Source organism: Lagenorhynchus albirostris, chromosome 1 (assembly GCF_949774975.1).
Source record: "Lagenorhynchus albirostris chromosome 1, mLagAlb1.1, whole genome shotgun sequence".
Lineage (NCBI taxonomy): Eukaryota > Metazoa > Chordata > Mammalia > Artiodactyla > Delphinidae > Lagenorhynchus > Lagenorhynchus albirostris.
In genome coordinates this window covers 56,684,612-56,708,709 of record NC_083095.1, presented here as the reverse complement: position 1 = coordinate 56,708,709, position 24,098 = coordinate 56,684,612, and the positions used below count along the sequence as shown (strand labels likewise).

General features: G+C 34.6%; 1 long non-coding RNA gene across 1 annotated transcript in view; it reads right to left on the bottom strand.

The window, feature by feature from the left end:
* LOC132530417 (uncharacterized) overlaps nt 1-24,098 on the bottom strand; it is a 425,095-nt gene that overhangs the window by 309,545 nt on the left and 91,452 nt on the right. The gene's annotated exons all lie outside the window — the stretch shown is intronic.

The following is a 24,098-nucleotide window of genomic DNA, read 5'->3' as shown; positions in this document are numbered from 1 at the left end:
ATAATAAAGGCCATATATGACAAACCCACAGCCAACATCGTCCTCAATGGTGAAAAACTGAAAGCATTTCCACTAAGATCAGGAAAAAGACAAGGTTGCCCACTCTCACCACTCTTATTCAACATAGTTTTGGAAGTTTTAGCCACAGTAATCAGAGAAGAAAAGGAAATAAAAGTAATCCAAATCGGAAAAGAAGAAGTAAAGCTGTCACTGTTTCCAGTTGACATGATATTACACATAGAGAATCCTAAACATGCTACCAGAAAACTACTAGAGCTAATCAATGAATTTGGTAAAGTAGCAGGATACAAAATTAATGCACAGAAATCTCTGGCATTCCTATACACTAAAGATGAAAAATCTGAAAGTGAAATCAAGAAAACACTCCCATTTACCACTGCAACAAAAAGAATAAAATATCTAGGAATAAACCTACCTAAGGAGACAAAAGACCTGTATGCAGAAAATTATAAGACACTGATGAAAGAAATTAAAGATGATACAAATAGATGGAGAGATATACCATGTTCTTGGATTGGAAGAATCAACATTGTGAAAATGACTCTACTACCCAAAGCAATGCACAGATTCAATGCAATCCCTGTCAAACTACCACTGGCATTTTTCACAGAACTAGAACAAAAAATTTCACAATTTGTATGGAAACACAAAAGACCCCGAATAGCCAAAGCAATCTTGAGAACGAAAAACAGAACTGGAGGAATCAGGCTCCCTGACTTCAGACTGTACTACAAAGCTACAGTAATCAAGACAGTATGGTTCTGGCACCAAAGCAGAAATATAGATTAATGGAACAGGATAGAAAGCCCAGAGATAAACCCATGCACATATGGTCACCGTATCTTTGATAAATGAGGCAAAAATGTACAGTGGAGAAAGGACAACCTCTTCAATAAGTGGTGCTGGGAAAACTGGACAGGTACATGTAAAAGTATGAGATTAGAAGACTCCCTAACACCATACACAAAAATAAGCTCAAAATGGATTAAAGACCTAAATGTAAGGCCAGAAACTATTAAACTCTTAGAGGAAAACATAGGCACAACACTCTATGACATAAATCACAGCAAGATCCTTTTTGACCCACCTCCTAGAGAAATGGGAATAAAAACAAAAATAAACAAATGGGACCTAATGAAACTTCAAAGCTTTTGCACAGCAAAGGAAACCGTAAGCAAGACCAAAAGACAACCCTCAGAAAGGGATAAAATATTTGCAAATGAAGCAATTGACAAAGGATTAATCTCCAAAGTTGACAAGCAGCTCATGCAACTCAATAACAAAAAAACAAACAACCCAATCCAAAAACGGACAGAAGACCTAAATAGACATTTCTCCAAAGAAGATATACAGATTGCCAACAAACGCATGAAAGAATGCTCAACATCATTAATCATTAGAGAAATGCAAATCAAAACTACAATGAGATATCATCTCACACCGGTCAGAATGGCCATCATCAAAAAATCTAGAAACAATAAATGCTGGAGAGGGTGTGGAGAAAAGGGAACACTCTTGCACTGCTGGTGGGAATGTGAGTTGGTACGGCCACTATGGAGAACAGTATGGAGGTTCCTTAAAAACTACAAATAGAACTACCATATGACCCAGCAATCCCACTACTGGGCATATACCCTGAGAAAACCATAATTCAAAAAGAGTCATGTACCCAAATGTTCATTGCACCTCTATTTACAATACCCTGGAGTTCGAAACAACCTAAGTTTCCATTATCAGATGAATGGATAAAGAAGATGTGGCACATATATACAATGGAATATTACTCAGCCATAAAAAGAAAAGAAATTGAGTTATTTGTAGTGAGGTGGATGGACCTAGAGTCTGTCATACAGAGTGAAGTAAGTCAGAAATAGAAAGACAAATACCATATGCTAACACATATATATGAATCTAAGAAAATAAAATGTCATGAAGAACCTAGGGGTAAGACAGGAATAAAGACACAGACCTACTAGAGAATGGACTTGAGGATATGGGGAGGGGGAAGGGTAAGCTGTGACAAAGTGAGACAGTGGCATGGACATATATACACTACCAAATGTAAAATAGATAGTGGGAAGCAGCAGCATAGCACAGGGAGATCAGCTCGGTGCTTTGTGAACACCTGGATGGGTGGGATAGGGAACGTGGGAGGGAGGGAGACACAAGAGGGAGGAGACATGGGAACATATGTATATGTATAACTGATTCACTTTGTTATAAAGCAGAAACTAACACACCATTGCAAAGCAATTATACTCCAATAAAGATGTAAAAAAAAAAAAAAGAAAATGCAGACAGAGAGTTAAAGATATAAAAAAAAAAATTCAATGGCATTTTTCATAGCAATGTGGGAAAAATACCTAAAATTCACATGGAACCACAAAGACCCAGAATAGCCAAAACAACCTTAAAAAGGAACAAAGCTGGGACTTCCCTGGTGGCGCAGTGGTTGAGAGTCCGCCTGCCGATGCAGGGGACACGGGTTCGTGCCCCGGTCCGGGAAAATCCCACATGCCACAGAGCGACTGGGCCCGTGAGCCATGGCCGCTGAGTCTGCACGTCCGGAGCCCGTGCTCCACAACGGGAGAGGCCACAACGGTGGGAGGTCCGGGTACCACAAAAAAAAAAAAAAAAAAAAGGAACAAAGCTGGATGCATCACTCTTCTTAATATAAAATTCTACTAAAAAGCTATAATGTTCAAAACAGTATGATACTGGCATAAAATCAGACACATGGAGCAATGGAACAGAATACAGATCCCAGAAATGGAGGTGACATGCACATGCCAATATTTAACAAGGGAACCAAGAATACTCAGTGGAGAAGGGGCAGTCACTCTAATAAATGGCATTGGTAAATCAAGACAGCCACATGCAAAGGAATGGAATTCGACTCCTATGTAATATCCCTCACAAAAATTAACTTGCAGTGGATTAAAGATTCAAATGTGAGACCTGTATCTATAAAGCTCCTAGAAGAAAACACAGGGGAAAGCTCCCTGACATTATTCTGGCCAACATTTTTTTTGGATATGACACCAAAAGCACAGCAACAAAAGTAAAGATAAACAAGAGGAATTCCATCAAACTCAAAAGCTTCTGAAAGCAAAAGAAACAAACAACAAAGAGGCAACCTATGGAATAGGGGAAAATATCTCTAGAACATATATCTAATAAGGGATTAATATCCAAAATATATGAAAGCCTCATAGTATTCAGAAAACCAAATAATCTAATTTAAAAATTGGCAGAGGACCTAAATAGTCATTCTTCCAAAAAGATTGAATAATACATACATGAGAAGATGTTCAATATCACTAATCATCAGAAAAATGCAAATCAAAACCATGATATATTGCCTCACATCTTTTAAAATGATTATCATAAAAAAAGAGGATAACAAGCGTTAGCAAGGCTATAAAGAAAAGGGAAGTCTTGTTCACTGTTGTTGAGAATATAAATTGGTTAAACCACTGTAGAAAGCAGTATGTTTATTCCTAAAAAAATTAAAAACAGAACTACTAAATGATCCAGCAATTTCACCTTTAGGTATATACCTGAAGGAAGTAAAATCAAAAATCTCAGTGAGATTTCCACACAGTGATTGTTGCAGCATTATTCACAATAGACAAGACATGAAAACAATCTTAGCATCCACTGAATGGACGCTAATGAATGGATTAAGAAATGTGATATATATGGCAAACAATGGGATATTATTCACCCATGAGAAAGGAGAACCTGCTATTAGTGGCAAAACAGATGGACGTACCTTGAGGTCATTATGCTGAGTAAAATAAGTCAGAGAAAGACAAATACTATATGATCTCACTTATATATGGAATCTTAAAAAAAAAAATAAAAAAAGCCAGACTCACAGAAACCAAGAGTAGGACTGGAGTGGGGGATACAATGAGATGTTGCTCAATGGATACAAGCTTTCAGTTATAAGATGAATGTCTTAGGAACCAATAGGAAAGAAGGTTGACTATAGTTAGCAATACTGTATCACACACTTGAAAGTTGCTAAGGAAGTAGTCCTTGAATGTTTTCATGAAGAACAAAAGATTGTAAGAGTATGATGTGATATATGTTGTTAACTAAACTTGTCACAAGCATTTTGCAATATATACTTGTATCAAATCATCATATTGTACACCTTAAACTTACACAATTTTATATGTCAATTATTTCTCAATGAAACTGAGAAAAATTGAAAATAAAAAGACAAATTATTCAGAGTATGTTATTTGTAAAGAACAATATCAAATTAGTATTAAGCAGTAGAAACACCACAGGGAAATCCCCATTTGTTTGATAATTAAACATACTGGTAAATCAATCATGGTAAAGTAAAAAAATCAAAGACAATAGGAAATATTTTGAAATAAATTAAAACATAATCAAATTTGAATAAGTGTATAATGCAGAGAAAGTTCCTAAAAAACTATCAATCTTGTAAATAACAGCTATAAATTCTGGGGGCAGACTGAATCATAATTGTATTTTTTTGAGGTGGTTAAAACTATGAGAGAAAGCCTGCCGTCTTTCTGGACATAGTAAAAAGAGAAAGAAGCCTAGGACAACAAAAACCATTTGAGCTTGAGAGAGAATCACTGGGTAAGAGATAGCTGAAAAAACTAGAACCTCAGATTTTGCATATAAACTGCCAAAGTCTCTTTCCGATCATGAACCACTTATACGTGAGGAGATTAAAATCACTCTAAACTGGAATCTGAACAATTCCTCTGCATAGGTGTAACCAAATTTACAGTTTGACTCTACATTAATTGTCTATAAAATCAAACACATCACCATTTTGGAGGAATATAATAGTATACAAAGTCCCAACAACATAACCATTTACAATGACCAGGATTCAATCTAAAATGACTTGACATACTAAATATGACAAGACTCAAAAGGAAAAAAAAAGTCAACAGATGTCAACCCTGCTATTACTCTGATGATGGAATTATCAAACAAAAGCTTTACATAACATATTATAACTATGGTCAATGAGGTAAAGAAATGCAAACATATTTATAATAAATAAAATGATAGAAAATCTAGCAAAGAAATGGCTTTCTTGCACTGAAGATTTTAGAATTGAAATTTCCAATGACTAAAATAAAAATTACCAGAATATATTTAAAAACAGAATAGAGAGACAGAAGAAAGAATTAAAGACAGATTGATACAAATTATCCAATCAAACGAAGTGGGAAACAGATTTAAAAATGAATAAAACCTAAGAATCTGTGGGATAATGTCAAAATGCAACATACATGTACCTTGAGTACCAGAGAACAAGAGCGAGAAAGAGGCAGAAAAATAAAGTTATTATGGCTAAGAGCTACTCAAAATTTGTAAAAGAAAAAAAAAATTACAGATTCAAGAGAGTCAGTGAACCCAAAACAAGATAAATACCAAGAAAATTATAAGTAGGCAAATTATAGTCAAGCTACAGAAAAGCTTAAGATAAAAAAAGATAAAAAGAAAAATCTTTAAAGCAGCTAGAGGAATATAATATACAGAGAGAGAAACAACAATTCAAATATACATGGACTTCTCATCACAAACCATGGTAGACCAAAAAACAATGGAACATCATTAAAATGCTTAAAGAAAAAATAGAAAATTCATAATTGTTTATCCGTTAAAAATATATATTAAGGATGAAGGCAAAATTATGAGAATTTCAGGTAAAGGAAGACAAAAGCTACTCTCCTCAATTGACCAGCTCCCTAAGGAATGCTTAAGGGAGTACTTCTGACTGAAAAGAACTAATACCAACAGGAAGCAAGACCTTAAATAAATGAAAATCTTTAGAAACATTTATTGTATATAAATTTTACCTCAGTAAATGTAATTTTAAAAACTGTGGGTGTAGTTAAGAAATTGCCTAAAAAGAAGTCATAGTATGACATATAGTTTCAAAAGAAAAAATTTCTTATGAATTTAAAGTACATCTGTTAAAATTGCCAATTTAATTTCTCAAGAGAGTTTAGAGAGGAAATGAAAACAAAGGTTTTTAAATTTTTCCTGTCTACCAAGTGGATTTATATCATTTAATATTATTGGAATTATAGCTATAATTGAATGATATTCCAGATAATGTGTTAGTCATCATACAGATGGTGTATACATTATAGGCTCAATTTTCTCCAAGTTCAATTTCCTTATAATAGCCTTATAAAGAAAGAATGTAATGACTAGAGCATGGACACAAAAAGCTATATTACATACGCTACCAAAGCATATATTTTTGTAAGAAACACTATCATAGGAGAATGCTTGCTTTTATCTGCAAAAAAAAAACCTTTTCATAACTACAAGATACAGATTATTTAGTGGTATAATAGATTTGGAAATTCACTAACCACATCCCCCATGATTTTACTCTTTGAATCTTTATGGTAACTGATTTATTAATAGTCTTCAACAGGCTTTATCTTTACAGCAATGTTAATGAATAAACTGGTCTTCAGCATTCTCAAAAGTACTGTGTCAACAAATTTCTTTATCTTCATTGTTTCCAATTAATTTTATTGTAATATGTGCCTTCTACCTTATCTATCAAATAGCTGAAGTGGAATTCAAAGTTTTATGTGTTTCTAATTTTTCTACGTTTAGTGTACTTGACTGCAGTTTTCATGAATGGTTAAAGTATGCTATACCTATATTTAAATATCTGAAAGGCTATTAAAGAAAGAAAGATTAGATTTCTTTTGTCATAGTGGAATAACTTTCTAATTAGGAATATTCAAAAACGGAATGAATTGCCTCGGAAGATGTTGATGTTACCATAATTATAAATTATTTAACACAGTCTCGAAAACACCTGGAAAGACTCTGAATATGATAGTACATAGCAAATAAAATTTTTGAAGCTGCTGTATTGCTGATTTTAAAGTCATTTTTTTACCTTAATAAACTATGGTTGTATGACATGGCATTTGATATATCATACCTTCTAAATAGCAATACCTTCTAAAAATGTTAAGGTGTTGATTTACTTTGAACTCTTATGTAACAATTCAAAGCAAAATCGATTAAAATATTTGATACTATATCAAGTTCTTTCAGTTACATTCTCATTTCGTCTTTCACACTATTGTAAATTTTTTTCTAGCATTTAATTTGTTTCCTTGTTATAGCTTTCCCTTCTCCTAAGTATCTCCCATTTTTTATTCTCTTCTTAATACCTTAAAAAGCTCCTAGAGTCAAACATTTCTATCAGTATAACTCAACTGTAAGGATCTCTTTGAGCCTAGTTACTGGCAAATAGGGTATAATTAAACTTGTAAATTTCATCCTTAAGGAATTTCACAATGGCTTTCATTTCAGTTAGCTCACCAAAGACTATCACTTAGTTCAGTGAGAAGCAGATTATGTCCCATAGTCAACAATGATTTATTAGAATATAGACATGCCTATTCATTTTCATATTGTCTATGGCTGCTATTTTGCTACAGTGGACAAGCTGAATAGTTGTAACATAGATATATTGTACCCAAAGACTGAAATATTTACATCTGGACTTTTACAGAAAAAGTTTGCTATCTCTTTCTCAAAAGTTACCCATGGCATCTATTCCTTTAAACCAATGGGCATTTTTTTTTTCAGTTGTGCTTTATTTTTATGAGACTAAAATGCAGTTAAGGAAGCAGTACAATTTGAGGTTAAGTATTCAGCTTCTAGAACTCTGCATCAGGGTGATATTTCAAACTCTGACACTTTCTAGAAAGAGTTTGACACGTTCAAACTCTGACATTATTTTTTTCTCTACTTGAATCATTCCTATGAGCAGAGAAACATGCTGAGATATGTCCCAGTAAAAAGAAAAACAAATGCTTTAATTCCCTGTAACTCTTCACCATATCTCATTCTTCATAGCTCTTTATATCAAAATTCCTCTAATTTTTATATACTCACCAGCTTCAATTCTTTACCTCCTATTTTCTCTTAAACCCACTTCAATCAAACATATGTGTCCAATTCCATGGATACAGTTCCTTATTGTTCACAATGACTTCCATGTCAGGAAATCTAATAAATAATTTCCAGTCCTTATGGTATTCAGCCATGCAGCATTTGCTATTGTTGATTATTTCCTCCTTCTTTATGTTTTACCCCATGCTATACAACACCATACTCTCCTGTTTTCCTCCTGCCTCGTTATGTGTTTCTCCTCATTTATTTTGTTGGATTATTTTATTTCTAATTAGTAAATAATAGAATTTCCCAAGACTAACTCTTCAAGAACTTTTCTTTATCAAAAAAACTCCTTTTAATCTAAACAAGTTTCATGGCTTACTTTAAATACTAACTGTAGACTAAGTTTTTATCAGAGATTTTTATTATAGAGGGCAATAATTAGGTGCTGCATTAATGAAAACAAAATAACCTACATGATTGATGGGAAGCGAAGCTGTCACAAATCTATGCCATGTCTGCCATATTCATATTAAGAATCTTCATTTTGATATTAATAAGCAAATCTAACCTGTACCTTCTCTAATATTTTCTATCTCAGTAAATAACAACACTTATTCAGTTACTCAGACCCCAAAATGCCAAAAAAAATTATCCTTGAATTGTCTCAATCTCTCATAGTCTATGTCTCTCTACACCTTAGCAAGTCTTGTCATTTCTACCTGTAAACTAGATGCCTAGTATTGTCACTTCTCTGTAATTTTTATGCTCTTATATTTGACCAAACCACTATCACCTCATATAATGGTCTATGAAATTTACTTTCTTTTACTAACTTAAAATTAGATGATGTTACTTCTTGTTCCAAAATTTTCCACAAATTTCTATCACTGAGAATACTGTATAAGGACCTATATGATTTGTCCCTAATGAACACTCTAAGAGTTCTATTTCCTTTGCCTGTCTTCATAGGATTTATGGCTTTCTAATAGGATATTTTACATTAATTCAGTTATTTTTCTTTTGTATATCTTCCTCTCAGAATGTAAAGTAATATTTTGTCTTATTCACTGCTATATAAGCAATACCTGGAACAGGCCCATAACAGCTTTTTGATTTAAAAATGTTGATTGAATGAATAAAAACTCTTTCCAGACAAAAAGAGATCTTACGACTTGTGGAGAGAATTCTGATCACACAGTAATTAATCTTAAACTTAACATTTGAAACATACTTTTTCAAAAACCTCAGATTTAAGAGGAGAAAAAGCTTTTCACTATTTTTTTTCTTTTTTTTTAAATTTTTGTCGATACGTTGCGGAGCATAGGCTCCGGACGCGCAGGCTCAGCGGCCATGGCTCACGGGCCCAGCCACTCCGCGGCATGTGGGATCTTCCCAGACCGGGGCACGAACCCGCGTCACCTGCATCGGCAGGCGGACTCTCAACCACCGCGCCACCAGGGAAGCCCCAGAAAAAGCTTTAACTAAACAGAAAATCTGATACTGGTAACAAAACTGCACAAATATTTTTTGTCTATTGTAAATAGAATATTATTTACTTAGCAAAATCTCTATTGACAATTTTGTAAGACAAATAATTTTGTTACAATTATATTTGCTTTATCTTAGCATTAATAACATTAATAGCACGCCTTCAGAATGATCATATTACTCATTTGCACTAACAAAAGAAGTTGAGAGGAAACCACATTCTTTATATGACATAAATCCTTTGCCCTATATATCCTATTGCTTTCAATTGTCTTTGTACATATTTATTCAAAATGAATCTTCTTGTGACATAAATTCCTTCATTAGTGTGACATGTTCTTTAATATTCCTGATTCATCATAGTTATTTTCCTTTTTAACATTTTATCTACTTATAGGAGACAAGATGTCAAAGTATGAAATCCCTATAAGCTTTATTCTGCAGAATACATCATGCATGCTATTACTGCCCAAAAAAGAGTGTTTAAAATACTTGAATTATTAGAATCAGAAAAATAAACTTGCATTTTAAGACCTCTCAGAAGAAAAGTAGGTCACCATACTTTCATTAACTTTAAAAAAAAAATTTAGTTCGACCCACTGGGCTAGAGAAAAATAAGGGCTTTTACAGATATACGATCATTCATATCCTCCAAATTCACTTTTACAGCTTGTAATAAATGAATAATTAAAATAAAGCTATACATAGGGACGTTCAAGTATAATTATGCAATTGTATATAATTTATCTATTTCTTAGGATCCTAAAAACTATTCTACAAGTTCTAGCTCCACATTTCCAACGACTTACTAAAATATATTCTTGCACAATATGTTGTGCCCTCCAGCTCAACATGTTTAAATGAGACGCATATTGAATCCCCATGGCCAGAATCTCTGACCTTCCTCCCTTATGGAATTACTCTATGTCTCTAGTCAATCAAGCTCAAAAGTATAAATCATTTTAAAACTGTCTTTCTTCACATTAATAGCTAATGCTTTATTAAGTAATGTAAAATATTTGAAATATATCTGTTAGTTATGCTTTATTTCCTATTCCCATGGCTAATTTTCCAATCCAAGCTCTTATTTTCTTATTTCTAAACTAATGCAAGTCTCTAATTGTTTTCTTACCTCTAGCTTTCCTCCAATCTCCTCTGTACAATAGTAAAAATTTAATATTTTTAAAGGACAGGTTTTTATTTCATACTTTCTCAACTAAAAGCATATAATGAGTAAATGAATAAGGTTCAGACTTTTCAGTTTGAGATTAAACTGCCTTTGTATTTTTAATTTTTTTCTTCTAAGTTTTATTTATTACCAACTCCCTTTAACCAACAATGCTACCCAGCCCAACATACTCTCCTAAGCCCTGAAAGCTTTTCAAAAACTACCTATAGTTATTTTTCAGTGATAATTAGAATATAACTCTAAAATTAACCTCAGAAAATTGTATTAATCTTATTCACTCAGATTTAACATCCTTAACATTTGGAACTTTGTTGTGTTTCATAGTATGGCACAATCATCTATCATACTTCCTTATGCACATTTGGAAACCAAAATTTTGTTAGATGACACAAAATGATATATCAGTGATGCTAGGATTTGCTTTTGAATATTTTGAGGGGTTTTGATGTTTAAACAAAGAATAGATTTCTCTTGAGTAAAATTATGGACACTATAGATTTGTCAAAAGTATTAGATGGAAAAATTATATATTGCAACATAGTAAGGCAATATAAAATATTTTATAAAAGAACTGTGCCCATATTAGAGTGTGAAACAGAAGCTACACTGTTAAAACTAGAATTTTTAATAAGCAAAGAATACTAAAGTTTTGAAATTTATATAGCACCACATCTCAATCATGTATTATTATATCCTGGTAAATTACTATTTCTAAACATCATTTGTGTACATGTAATTTTGGAGAAAATGTAGCACAGTATAAAATGCCATATAAATGGAAAATTAGACTTTTAAATTGCTAGAGGTAAATTTATTTCATCAATTGCTTTGGTTTCCAGCAATATATAGCTTTTTTAATAAAAATATTAAATAGGGGTCATTTTAAAACAAACTTTTTTCTAATGAATTTAAGAATAATCTTGGAGCTATTTTAAATGAATATCTAAGACACAAGAAAATTATGTTTGCTTATGTATGTCACATTACTAGATTTAAATTTAATTTTATGGATATGTTCTAGAAAATGGAAACAAAGGATTTCATTACAAAATATTATATGACATACATCTCACCTGGGAATTATTATAAGTCTGAGGTTTTCAAAATAGGCAAAGATTCTTAAAATAGAAATATGGGATGGAGTCACTTGGTGATTTCTAGTGGTGGTGAAGACAATTTCATATGTTTTGATTGTAATCATTTTTTAACATCCTAAATATTTTAGTACAAAATTAGATTATCTTTTCTTACTACATATGAGAATATCCATTAGGTGATAGCAGTATGTTTCCTTCAAAAGTATATAAAACTGCCAGTGCTTTGAGAAACTGACATTTAATTTTATAAGGACAAGAGAATGTCTCTTCAGGCCACTTTAATAATAAATAAATGCAATAAATCAGGGGTCCCCAACCCCCAGGCCATGGACCAATACTGGTCTGCAGCCTGTTAGGAACTGGGCCACACAGCAGGAGGTGAGCGGCGGGCAAGTGAGCAAAGCTTCATCTGCCACTCCCCATCGCTCCCCATCGCTTGCATTACCTCCTGAACCATCCCCCCACCCCGTCCATGATAAAACTGTCTTCTATGAAACCTGTCCCTGGTGCCAAAAAGGTTTGGGACCACTGCAGTAAATAACTGACACAGGTTTTAACTGTTATTTTAACTGTTGTTTAACAGTTTTTAACTGTTGATATGGCCAATGATAGACTCCATTTTTCTTCTTTTGATTTCATCTCTGAGTCTATGATCTTACATGTCTAACCTTATTTTTGATACAATTCTGCTTTCTAATTACATTATTCTCTTCATCACCACTAGTCTGATTAACTGAAGTGGATTTCTTTTCACCACCAAATATTTAGCAAGATATGAAATATACTATGGAATATTTGCATTTTATTTAATATTTTCTATTCTAATATTTTCTGTTCTTCCCTGATTCAAAGCACATGGCAAAATTATAACTGTCTATGAGTTTCATAGACAGTTTCACAGAACCCATGTGACAGGGTTCTGGCCAGTGATATACTCTTTCTCTCAAACAGAAATTGTCAATATTTAGCCTGGGTCCATAAATGAGTTTCTGTGCTGACTGGTAAAAATAAGTAAGTGAAAAAATAATAAATCCATTATTTTAAGCCACTGTGATTTCAGGGCTATCTTTTATTGCATAAACTAGCTAATCCAAACATATTAACCCCCAAGCAAACATATGAACCCTCAAGCAAATAACTGGCAAGAACATTCTGAAAACTACTTAGAATTCAGCTTTAATTCATTCATAAATTTATTTTAGCCATAAATGTTTATTAAATATGTATTATGTTCTAGTTTATCTTGGCACAAGTAATACAATGAAGGCTAGGATTATTGTCTTTTTACTTCATTGTTCTGTTTCCAATATCTACATGACAAGCTGTCACATTTTAAATCTTCAAAAGAAATGTTTTGCAAGAATGGAAAAGAAGCATGATAATGGATGATGGATGAAACAGACATTAATGAAAATGGCCAAAGAAAAATTATACTTTCTTTTTAACAGTTATTTACTTGAGGAAGATAATTGTTTTAGCAAGCCCTGATTAGACATCTTCTAAGTATAAGGATCTTTCTTTAAGTCTCCTAACAATAACTCTACCAAGCAACAGTTATAACCCAAATCATTCAATTGAGGAAACAATAATTCAAATTTAAAATTAAAAAATGTTACTTTTGCAATTGTAATAGGGAAGAAAAAAATCTGACTCCATGCTGGATCTGTTTCTTTCACTTTAACCTTTGCCTTCAGTTCTTTTGTTGCAAGTTACTGTAATCACTAAAAGGATGTTGTCTATAGCTATAAGCATACATGATGGCCTGTCTTGGGGAACCCTGCTCCGTCTGCCTGAATGTTAAACTAAAGTACCTTTGTTCAGCTCACAGGGAAACATTCTGAACCTGCCCACTAGTGAATGGCTGCAGGAAAGAAGAAATTAACACATCCCCTCGCCTAGTCTGGTGAAACCAGAAGATATTTTGCAAGGCTTATGCCCTTTTTACTTTACCTCCTCACCTCCCCCTCTCTCTGTTCTATAAAGGAAACTAGCATCCAGACCCCGATAAGATGGTTCTCTAGGACTCTCGTCTGCCATCTTCTCGGACATCTAGCTTTCCAAATAATGTTGCTATTCCTTGCCTCAACACCTCATCTCCTGATTTATTGGCCTGTCATGAGTACGGCGAGCAGAGCAAGCTTGGACTCAGTAACACAACATTATAGTACTTATATACAGCAGACGTACTGTTCCCAAACTTGTGCTATTTCTATTTCCAAATTTTCACTCTTTTCATTTTGTTAAAATACCACTTCATTAAAAGCAACATTAAGAATTACAATGACATAACTATACTACATATTTCAGAATTGTAGTCATTTCTAAAGAAGGTCTTCAAACATAAATTTGAACATCATTCATAGTCAGATAGCTTCTTTCTAAATCACACACACACACAGAAACTTTGGAGAACTTCTGACTACTGACCCACATTTCAGTGGACTTCATACTAAAATGATCTTTTAAGAATTCCAAAATGAAGGATAGCATTCTACCACAAGTTCAGATATACTTTAATTCATTGCTAGAATAAAGAATCTGAAGAACAAGACTTTCATCCAAGATTCCTATATCCAGCCAAACTATCTTTCTGAAAGAAGGAAAGAAATTAAAATATTCTCAAATAAACAAAACAGAAACTTCCTTGCCAGCAGGTACACCCTACAAGAAATATTAAAAGGAGTCCGTCAGGTTAAAATGGAAGAACACTAGGTATTAACTCAAATCCACACAAAGAAAAAAAGAACATTGACTGATAAGGTAACTACATAGACTAATATAAGGGACTTTATAAACACAGTTGGCTCTCATATGTGTGGGCTATACATCCACAGATTCAAACAACTGCAGATCAACAAAATTCAAAAAGAAATGCCAGAAATTTCCAAAAAGCAAAACTTGAATTTGGTCCATTCTGGCAACTATTTACTTTATATATATAACTATTTACATAGCATTTACATTGTATTTGGTATTATAAGGAATCTAGATATGATTTAAAAATTTTATAAGGTTATATGCAAACTATGCCATTTTATATAAAGGACTTGAGCATTTGCAGGTATCTGTGGGAGTGGTCCTGGAAACAGTTCCTCATGAGTACTGAGGGATGACTGTATACCCTTTTAAATTATACATCATTGGGACCTCCCTGGTGATCCTGTGGCTAAGACTCCATGCTCCCAATGCAGGGGGCGCAGGTTCCATCCCTGGTTGGGGAACTAAGATCCCACATGCTGTGTGTAATCGACATGTAATAAACTCCATCTATTTAAATAAATACATACATAATAAATTATATACCATCTTTTCATATTAAAAACTGATAATTTAAACAATTTTAAAAAGAACTACGGGAAGTAATAATTAGAAAATTGCATTGATGGATTATAACATATAAAGATGTAAGTTTCATGACAATGATAGCAAAAGGAAAAGGGGGGAATGGAGCTATATAAGAGAAACTTTTTTTATAATACTGAACTTAAGTTGGTATTCAAACTAAATGTTATAACATGTTAATTGTAATTCCTAGGTAACCACTACAGAAATAACAAAAAAAGAAATAATAAAAAAGGAAAAATACATATATAAAAGAGATAAGAGAATTCAAATGATACATTAGAAAACATTGATATAGCACACAATAAAACAGTATTGGAAGAATAGAGGAACAAAATGACATTAGACATATGCAAAAAATTGTAAAATAACAGAGAGAAATTGTAACTTATCAGTAATTACCTTAAATGCAAATGGATTAAGCACTTGAATGAAAAAGTAGAAACTGGTAGAAGGGATAAACAAACATGTTTCAAATATATATTATCTACCAAAGACAAACTTTACATCCCAAAACACAAATAGGTTGAAAAGAATGGGAAAAGATATACCATCTGAACAGTAACTAAAGGAGCTATAGTAGCTACATTAAAATCAGACAAAATAGACTTTAAGACAAAACATGTTAGTAGAGACAAAAGGCCATTATATAATGATAAAAGGGCTAATTCATCAATAAAATATAATTATAAATATAGATGCATTTAATAACAGAAGCCAGAAATACATGGCAAAAATCTAACAGATTCAAGGGAGATATCAACAGTTCACAAGATTAGTTTGAAGATACCCATATCCCACTTTCAATAGTGATAACAACAACACAGTAGATCAATGAAGAAATAGATGAATTGAAATATAATTCAACCATACTTAATAAATATTTAATATCATCCCACCCAATGACAGAATATACCTTCTTCCTAAGTGCACATGGAATATTCTCTAGGATGATAGGTAAAGCCATAAAGCAAATCTCAATTTTTAAAAAATTGAAATTAACAAAGTATATTCTCTTACATAATGGGATGAAATTAGAAACCAACAAGAGACATACGTTGGGAAAACTCACAAATACAGTAAGTCTCCTATATACGAATGAGCTCTGTTCTGAGAGCAGGTTCGTAAGTCCAATTTGCTCCTAAGTCCAACAAAATTAGCCTAGGTACCCAGCTAATTGGTTACATAGTACTGTACTGTAATAGGTTTATAATACTTTTCACACAAATATTATATAAAAAACAAACACAAAACATAAAATATTTTTAATCTTACAGTGTAGTACCTTGAAAAGTACAGTAGTACAGTACAAAAGCTGGCATACAGAGGCTGGCATTGAGAGAACAGGCAAGAAGAGTTACTGACTAGAGGAGAGAGAGGAGGTGGAAGATGGTAGAGCTGAAAGATCTTCAGCAACAGGAGACAGAGGGCAAGCTGCAATTTCACTCATGCCTGACGTTGATGGCACAGATTCTCATTCCTTGCTGGATTCAATTCTATCCACCCACTTGAAAAAACGATCCAGTGATGTCTGAGTATTAGCTCTTTTTTTCTCATCATAAATGACATGATAGCACTGGATTGCATTCTGAAATGCTGCAGCAACCTTTGTGTACCATTCTACGTTTGGGTCTTGTGCCTCAAAAACTAACAGTGCATCCTCAAATAAAGAAAATCCCCTTGCCATTTCCTGCATCATGAATCTCTTCAGTCTTTCAGTTATCAATACTACTTCTTCCTCTTGTCTCTCTTCGTCCTTTCTCTGGGCCTCCAATTCCATCAGGTCTTCATTAGTAAGCTTCCCGTGTTGCATAACAAGGAGTTCAATGAAGTCATCCTCTTGCAGATCTAGCTCCAGCTTCTCGCTGAGGGTCACTAAGTTGCTGAAGACCTCTTTGGACTCCTCATCCACTTTCTCAAATCCATGAAAATAATGAACAAACTGCGGGCAAAGGTTCTTCCAAATCCCATTCATGGTGACGGCTCTAACCTCATGCTAAGCAAAGTCAATGTTTTTTATGGCCTTGTAGATGTTATAGTCCTTCCAAAATTGTCACAAGGTTATTCCTGATTCATCACTCACCTTTACTACCTTTACAAAAAGTGTGACATAAATAATATTTCTTGAAAGTTGCTATAACTCCCTGGTCCATAGGTTGGATGAGTGATACAGTACAGTATTCGGTGGCAGATGTACTACTTTGATGTTGGGATGAAAGTCATCCATGAATGCGGTGTGGCCAGGAGCACTGTCAAACAGCAAAAGTATGTTGAGTGGGATATCCTTCTCCAAGCAATATTTCTCTACCTCTGTGATAAAGTGGTGGAAAAACCAGCCCTGGAAAATGGCCTGTGTAACCCAGGCTTTGGGGTTACTCTTCCACACAACAGGAAGAGAGCCCCCGTCTACATTTTAAGGGCCCTTGGGTTCTCTGAATGATAAACTAAGGCATCAGTTTTATATCCCAGGAAGCACTGCCACCAAACAACAGAGTTAGATGTAGAAAACAAACATGGGGGAAAGCAGGGGCCGGGGGGGGGGTGAACTGGGAGATTGGCATTGACATATATACACGAATATGTATAAAATAGATAATAAGAACCTGCTGTATAGAAAAAAAAGTCAGAGTTAGCCTATCCTTTCCTGCTTTATAGTCTGGCATCAGCTTTTCCTCCTTACTGATGTAACTTCAGTCTGGCATCCTCTTCCAGTACAGTTGAGTCTCATCCACATTAAAAACCTGCTTGGGTAAATATGTGCCTTCATCAATAATTTCTCAAAGCATTTCAGGAAATTCCCTGTCAGCTACTGTATCTGAACTTGCTGCCTCACCACTTACTTTTACACTGTGAAGGTTGGCTCTAGCCTTGAACCAATGAAACCAGCCATGGCTGGCATTAAAAGATGCACCCTCTGATTCTCCACCATGTTTCTTCTTCAAGCCTTCATAAAGGCTTTTAGCTTTCTCTTGAATCAACATTAAGCTGAGCAGGACTCGACACTGAGGCTGATCTTGCATCCACACACTAAGAAGTTTCTCCATCTCCTCCATCACTTTTCCATGTTTCTTCTATATTCTTGTCATCATTGGCACAGCAGACTTTACATGTTCCATGATCTTGTCCTTGTTCTTTAGAATCATGCTGATGGTTGAGCGATTAACGTTATAAGAATGAGCGAGGTCTACCATCTTTTTGCCTCACTCCACTCTCTCAATTATTTTCACTTTTGTTTCTATCGTTATGGCTTGGTGCTTCTTAGCAGTACCAGCTACAACACTGCTGCTTTTACGCTTGCTTCCAGACATCCTGGACTTGAAATAAAGATACTGTACTACTGTACTCTATACAGTACTGTATAGTCAAGTACACAGAAGCGCAACCACTTGTAGAGGATGCATGCACGTGACAATGTACATCAGACACTTGAACTAACTTACTTGATTGGATATGCAAATGCACACCCGTATCATTGAAAGTTCCTAACTTGAAGGTTCGTATGTAGGGAACTTAGTGTATGTAAAAATTAAACAATACATTCAAAAGTAACAGAATAAAGAAGAAATCACAGGGCAAATTTTAAAATACTTTGAGATGAAAAAAACACATCTCCAAACAAAGGATATTGCTAAAGTAGTGCTAGAGGAAAATTTATAGTTAACATCTACATAAAATGAGGATCAAGATGTCAAATCAATATCCTAAATATTCACCTTAAAAAAACTAGAAAAATAACTTATTCCCTTGCATAACCAAAACTGTAAATACATTGATTAGCAGCTCCTTTCTCTTCCCCCCAGCTCCTGGCAACCACCATTCTATTCTTTCCTTCTATGAATTTAACTATTTTCAATACGAATATGAGTGGAATTATGTAGTATTTTTCCTTCTGTGACTGGCTTATTTCACTTGGTATAATGCCCTTAAAGTTCATTCATGTTGTCACATATTACTGGATTTCCTAGTGACCGGATTTACATTATGCCTATAGATAACAATATTTAATTACACACTTAAAAATCTGTTACAAGGAAAGACCTCATGTTAAGTGTTCTTACAATAGTAATAATAGACAACTAAAAAACTAAAAGGAAATCAAACCCAAAATAAACAGAAGAAAATAACTATTAGAGTAGTAATAAATGAAATAGAGAATGGAAAAATAAAGACTGTAAAACAAACCACAGTATGTTCTTTAAAAAGATCATCAACAAAAACTTAGCTAGATCAACCAAGCAAAAACAGAAGCCTCAAATTACTAAAACAAAAATGGAAGAAGGCACATCTCTCCCAACTTTATAGGAAAAAAACCCAAAATGTTTTATAAGGGAATACCATGAATAATTGTATTCCAACAAATATGATGCCATAGATAAAATGGACATATTCCTAGAAAGACAAACATTATCAAAAGTGACTCAAAAAGAATTAGAAAGTGTGGATAGACTTTTAACAAGTAAAAACAGTAAATTAGAAATTAAAAACTTCCCATACACAAAAAGTGTAGGTCCAACTGATTCACTGAATTCCACTAAATGGAATCATCATAATTACTATCAAACCCCCAGCTGGCTTTTTGAAAATGTTTTTAATAACAATTGTACATATTTAAGGAGTACAACATGATGCTTTGATATAGACAGTGAAATTATTATTATAGTCAACTTAATTAACATATGCATTTCCTCACACATCGACCTTTCGTGTGTGTGTGTGTGTGTGTGTGAGTGTGTGTGTGTGAAAGCACCTGAAATCTACTCTCTTAAATTTCCAATGTACATTAACTGTAGTCATAACGCTATACATTAGAACTCAAGACTTCTTCATTCTACATGACCACAACGTTGTACCCTTTGACCAACCTCTCTCCATATCTCCCATTTCTCAGGCCCTATAACCATCATTCTATTCTCACTTCTACATTTTTCCAAAGACATATAAATAGCAAAGTTATATGAAAAGGTGCTCAAGACCATTAATCATCAGGGAAATGCAAATCAAAACTAAAATGAGATATCACCTCCCAGTGGGCTTTTTGAAGAAGTTGAAAAGCTGATCCTAAAATTCAAATGGAAGTTTAAGGAACTCAGAAGAGGTGAAACAATCTTGAAAAAGAGAAACAAATGTGAGTTGATGTACTCAATTTCCCAATTTCAAAACTTACTACAAAGCTGCTGTAATCAATACTAAATACAGTAATCAACTGATTGTAATACAGTAATAAATTACTATAAATAATCAACGCATTAGTTTTGTCATAAGCATTTAGATCAATGGAATACAATTAAGAGTCCAGTGTAAATCTTTACATTTATGTTCAATTGATTTCTGACCATTATAATTCAGTGGGTAAAATTCTTTTTTATTTTATTTACTTCCAGTTTTATTGAGGTATGGTATGATTGACAAAAATTTTTATATTTAGGTTGTACAATATATTTTTTAAGTTGTACAACATAAATTACTGTATGTATATATTGTAAAATGCATACTAGATCAAGTTAACACATCCATCAATGTGTTAATCAATATCTTTTGTTTGTTTTTGTTTTTCACGATGAGAACACTTAAGATCTACTCTTTTAGCAAATTTCAAGTATCCTATACAGTATTATTAACTATAATCACCATGCTGTATATATATCCTCAAAACTTTTTCATCTTATAACTGAAAGTTTGTACCCTTTGACCAACATTTCCCCATTTCTCTCACCTCCCACCATTCTTCTCTGATTCTTTGAATTTGACTTTTTTAGATTACACATATAAGTAAGATCATATAGTATTTGTCTTTCTATGTGTGGATTATTTCACTTAGCACGATGTACTCCAGGTTTATCCATGTTGTTTCAATGAGCATACTCTTCAAAAAATGTTGTGACAACTGTATATTTACATGTAAAATGATAAAGTTGGACTCCTACCTCATACCATATACAAAAATTAACACAAATTGATATTGATTAAATGTGAATAATAACATAGAAATTCAGATGGAGAAACTCTCCTAGAAGACTCTATCTAGCAAGTGATAGAAACAGACAACAGAAAAAAGAGAAAGAAGAAGAACAGAGGTAAAAGTGGTGATGAATATTAATGATACCAAGCAGGGCCCTGTGGGGCTCTTGGGCACAAAGCCTTCCTGTGTCCCCCATTTATTTGATTAGAGGAAATAGTCTTCATTCAGTCTCCATAACTTTCTCCGACTTCGCAGATTCAAGCAGTTGTTAATTAGGGAAGGGAGGGGATGCAAGGCAAGGGAGAAACAAACAGTCAAGAGAAACAATAGTGAAACCCTGGGGCAAGGTCCAGATTCCCCATCAATGGATACTCACAAAGATATCTTTGAGCTGTTTTGCAGATACTAAAACCCCCTCCAGGTGGGAGAAGTTAATGATTAAGGATGGTGTGCTGCCCGGAAGCACATAGACCCCAGACCAATTGGAACCTGAAGATTGATGTTGCTGACTCCCACTTACCTCACCACCAACCAATCAGAAGAATGCAAGCCTGTCACTTCCTTGATCCTTATCACTTACCCCTGACCACGAGCCCTGACTATAAGACCTCTCCCTATTCCCCAGGGAGGGGGCACAGTTTCTGAGGCACTAGCCTGCTGTTTCCTCTTTGCCTGGCAAAGAAATAAAGCTACCCTTTCTCTTTCCTCCAAAACTCTGCCTCTGTATTTCTATTTGGCAATGGTGCACAGAGGGCCAATATTTTGGCAACATTAATATTCCCAGAAGGAAGGAGGGGAATAAGTAAAAAAAAAAAAATAAGAGGAATATTTTTGGTCTTTTTTACTTATATTTTCTGTGATTTAACACTTCTTTCACTGACCAACTGCTTCTGCTGAAATATTTATCTGCACCTCTGGTTTTGTCTTGAAACCTTAGAAGAGCACCACAAGGCATAAGGGAAAGGAATTGAGAAAGTTGCCAGGGTCAAAGTGGAATCCAAAAAGAAAAGGAGTGATTTGATCTAGAGATGTGAGGTCTCATCAGGATATCATTCCCTCCCCTGATTTCTGAATACCAACCAGAGCAGAAATGTGATCATGGGACTTGACAGCATTTTACAAATGCAAAGCTGACAGGTCAGACTACCCAGCCCTCAAAACATCACTATTGTAGGGGTTTGTGCAGTTTTTCATTGAGCAACAACTCAGCAACTAATGGCTCCTAATTTACCATTTTGGTTGGAGGTGAAGGGATGGGGAAGTGATAAATGCCGGGCATTTTCCCTTTGCCATTCCTACTATAGTTGTTTTTACTTACTGGTCAGGAAACAATATGTAGATTCTGATCTGCATTCAAGGGTTAGAAAAATTACTGCAGGGTAAGTCCACAGACCAACTGTGACACCGATTTGAGCCATTAGTCCACCTATCAATTGACCAGTATAAGCTCCCAGCCTTAACTGTTGGCGATGATAATGTTTGGGGTTTACTACTTTGTCAGCTAAGTCACTGTATGAAATAGCTCTTTGGAGGTGTGGGTTACCTCCTTTTCCCAGCATACGTTTATCCTTGTAAATGGACTCAGGTGCAGTTGGGGAAAAATTGGGTATTAGATATTTTATATTCTTGTAGATTCAGTCTCAAAAAATACCCTTAAAAAACAAACCAAAAATCCCAGAATTTCTCTTAATCAATAGTCTCTGGAATTGGGAAGTAGTTTAGTCTGTAATCTGAGCCTGAGATTACCATTTACTTTACCTTTGAGGCAGCTAATGTCACCCTTCTGCTTCCCAGACTTTGCCTTTTTTCCTAGGTTATAAAATCTGGTAACACACTAGTTGATTTTCCATCTATTTCACTTCTATACCATGATCTCCTAGCCACTGCCCTAAAGGCCTGCAGATTAAGGCACCCTAGTTTCTCCTCTGGCTTTGTTGCCCATGAGGCATTTTTTTCTTCATGACACTATGAAATGAACTAGTGAGGAGAAACTGGGGCCTTTGAGAAAATCTGTGTTGTCTCTCATCTGTAATTCAGTGTGACTGAGAGCTGTTGTCTTGCCACCCAGGTGTTCGACATCAATAAAAATGAGTCTAGAATAGCAGAATCTGTCTCCTATTCCTTCAGCGATCATAGTTTGGAGGTAGCTTCTCTGGCTCACAAGATAATTTCATCTGACTATGCCCAGTTCACTAAGTTTTCTGTCTCTCCTTCTCGATACTCTGCCAAGGCAGTTCTTACATCACCTACATATTTATTGCAGCACATTATCAGGCACAAACCAGTGTCCTGAACACAACACCAAGCCACAAATCACAAGAGAGGAATTTTACGTCAATAAATCCTCCCCATGCAGTCGCGAGATCTACTTCCACACGTGTTTCCAATGCCCTCTAAACCCCCTCCACACATATCAGTGAGATGATTCTTTGCAGGTGTGTGCTACTTCTGTGGGGAGCTTAGGCTGACTCTACCCTAATTGTTGGTTTGAAGACAGAGTGCATGAAGTAGGGGTAAATCCTGGTGTTGAACGAGTACCTTTTTTGAGGGGGCTGACTCAGATTAGGACTTTCTAAGGGTCTCCGAGCCAGAGGGCTTTCTTTTAAAGCTGATAAAAGGAGCTGCTGCTACCAGCTTGGAGGCTGTAGGGAAATCTGAGCAAGAAGGTCCTTAAATTCTTTATATTAATGACTTTGTCCTAGGACTCAGGTCTCATTGTTTCCCTGTAGAGGCCCTGACTTCCATTTAAGAGACTTGTTTAAGCTAGGTATTCATCTTTTGTAGTTCTTAAAATTAAATCCTCGGTCTGGGGATTTCCCTAGTAGTCCAGTGGCTAAGTCTCTGCTCTCCCAAAGGAGGGGACTCGGGTTTGATCCCTCGTCAGGGAACTAGATCCTGTGTGCTGCAATGAAGATCCTGCATGTGGTAATGAAGAACCTTGAGCTGCAACTAAGACCTGGCGCAGCCAAATAAATAAATAAATACGTAAATAAAATCCTGGGTCTGATTTTCAACACGTTTTGCCCTAAGTCTACAAGAGCTAAAGTGTCTTTTAATA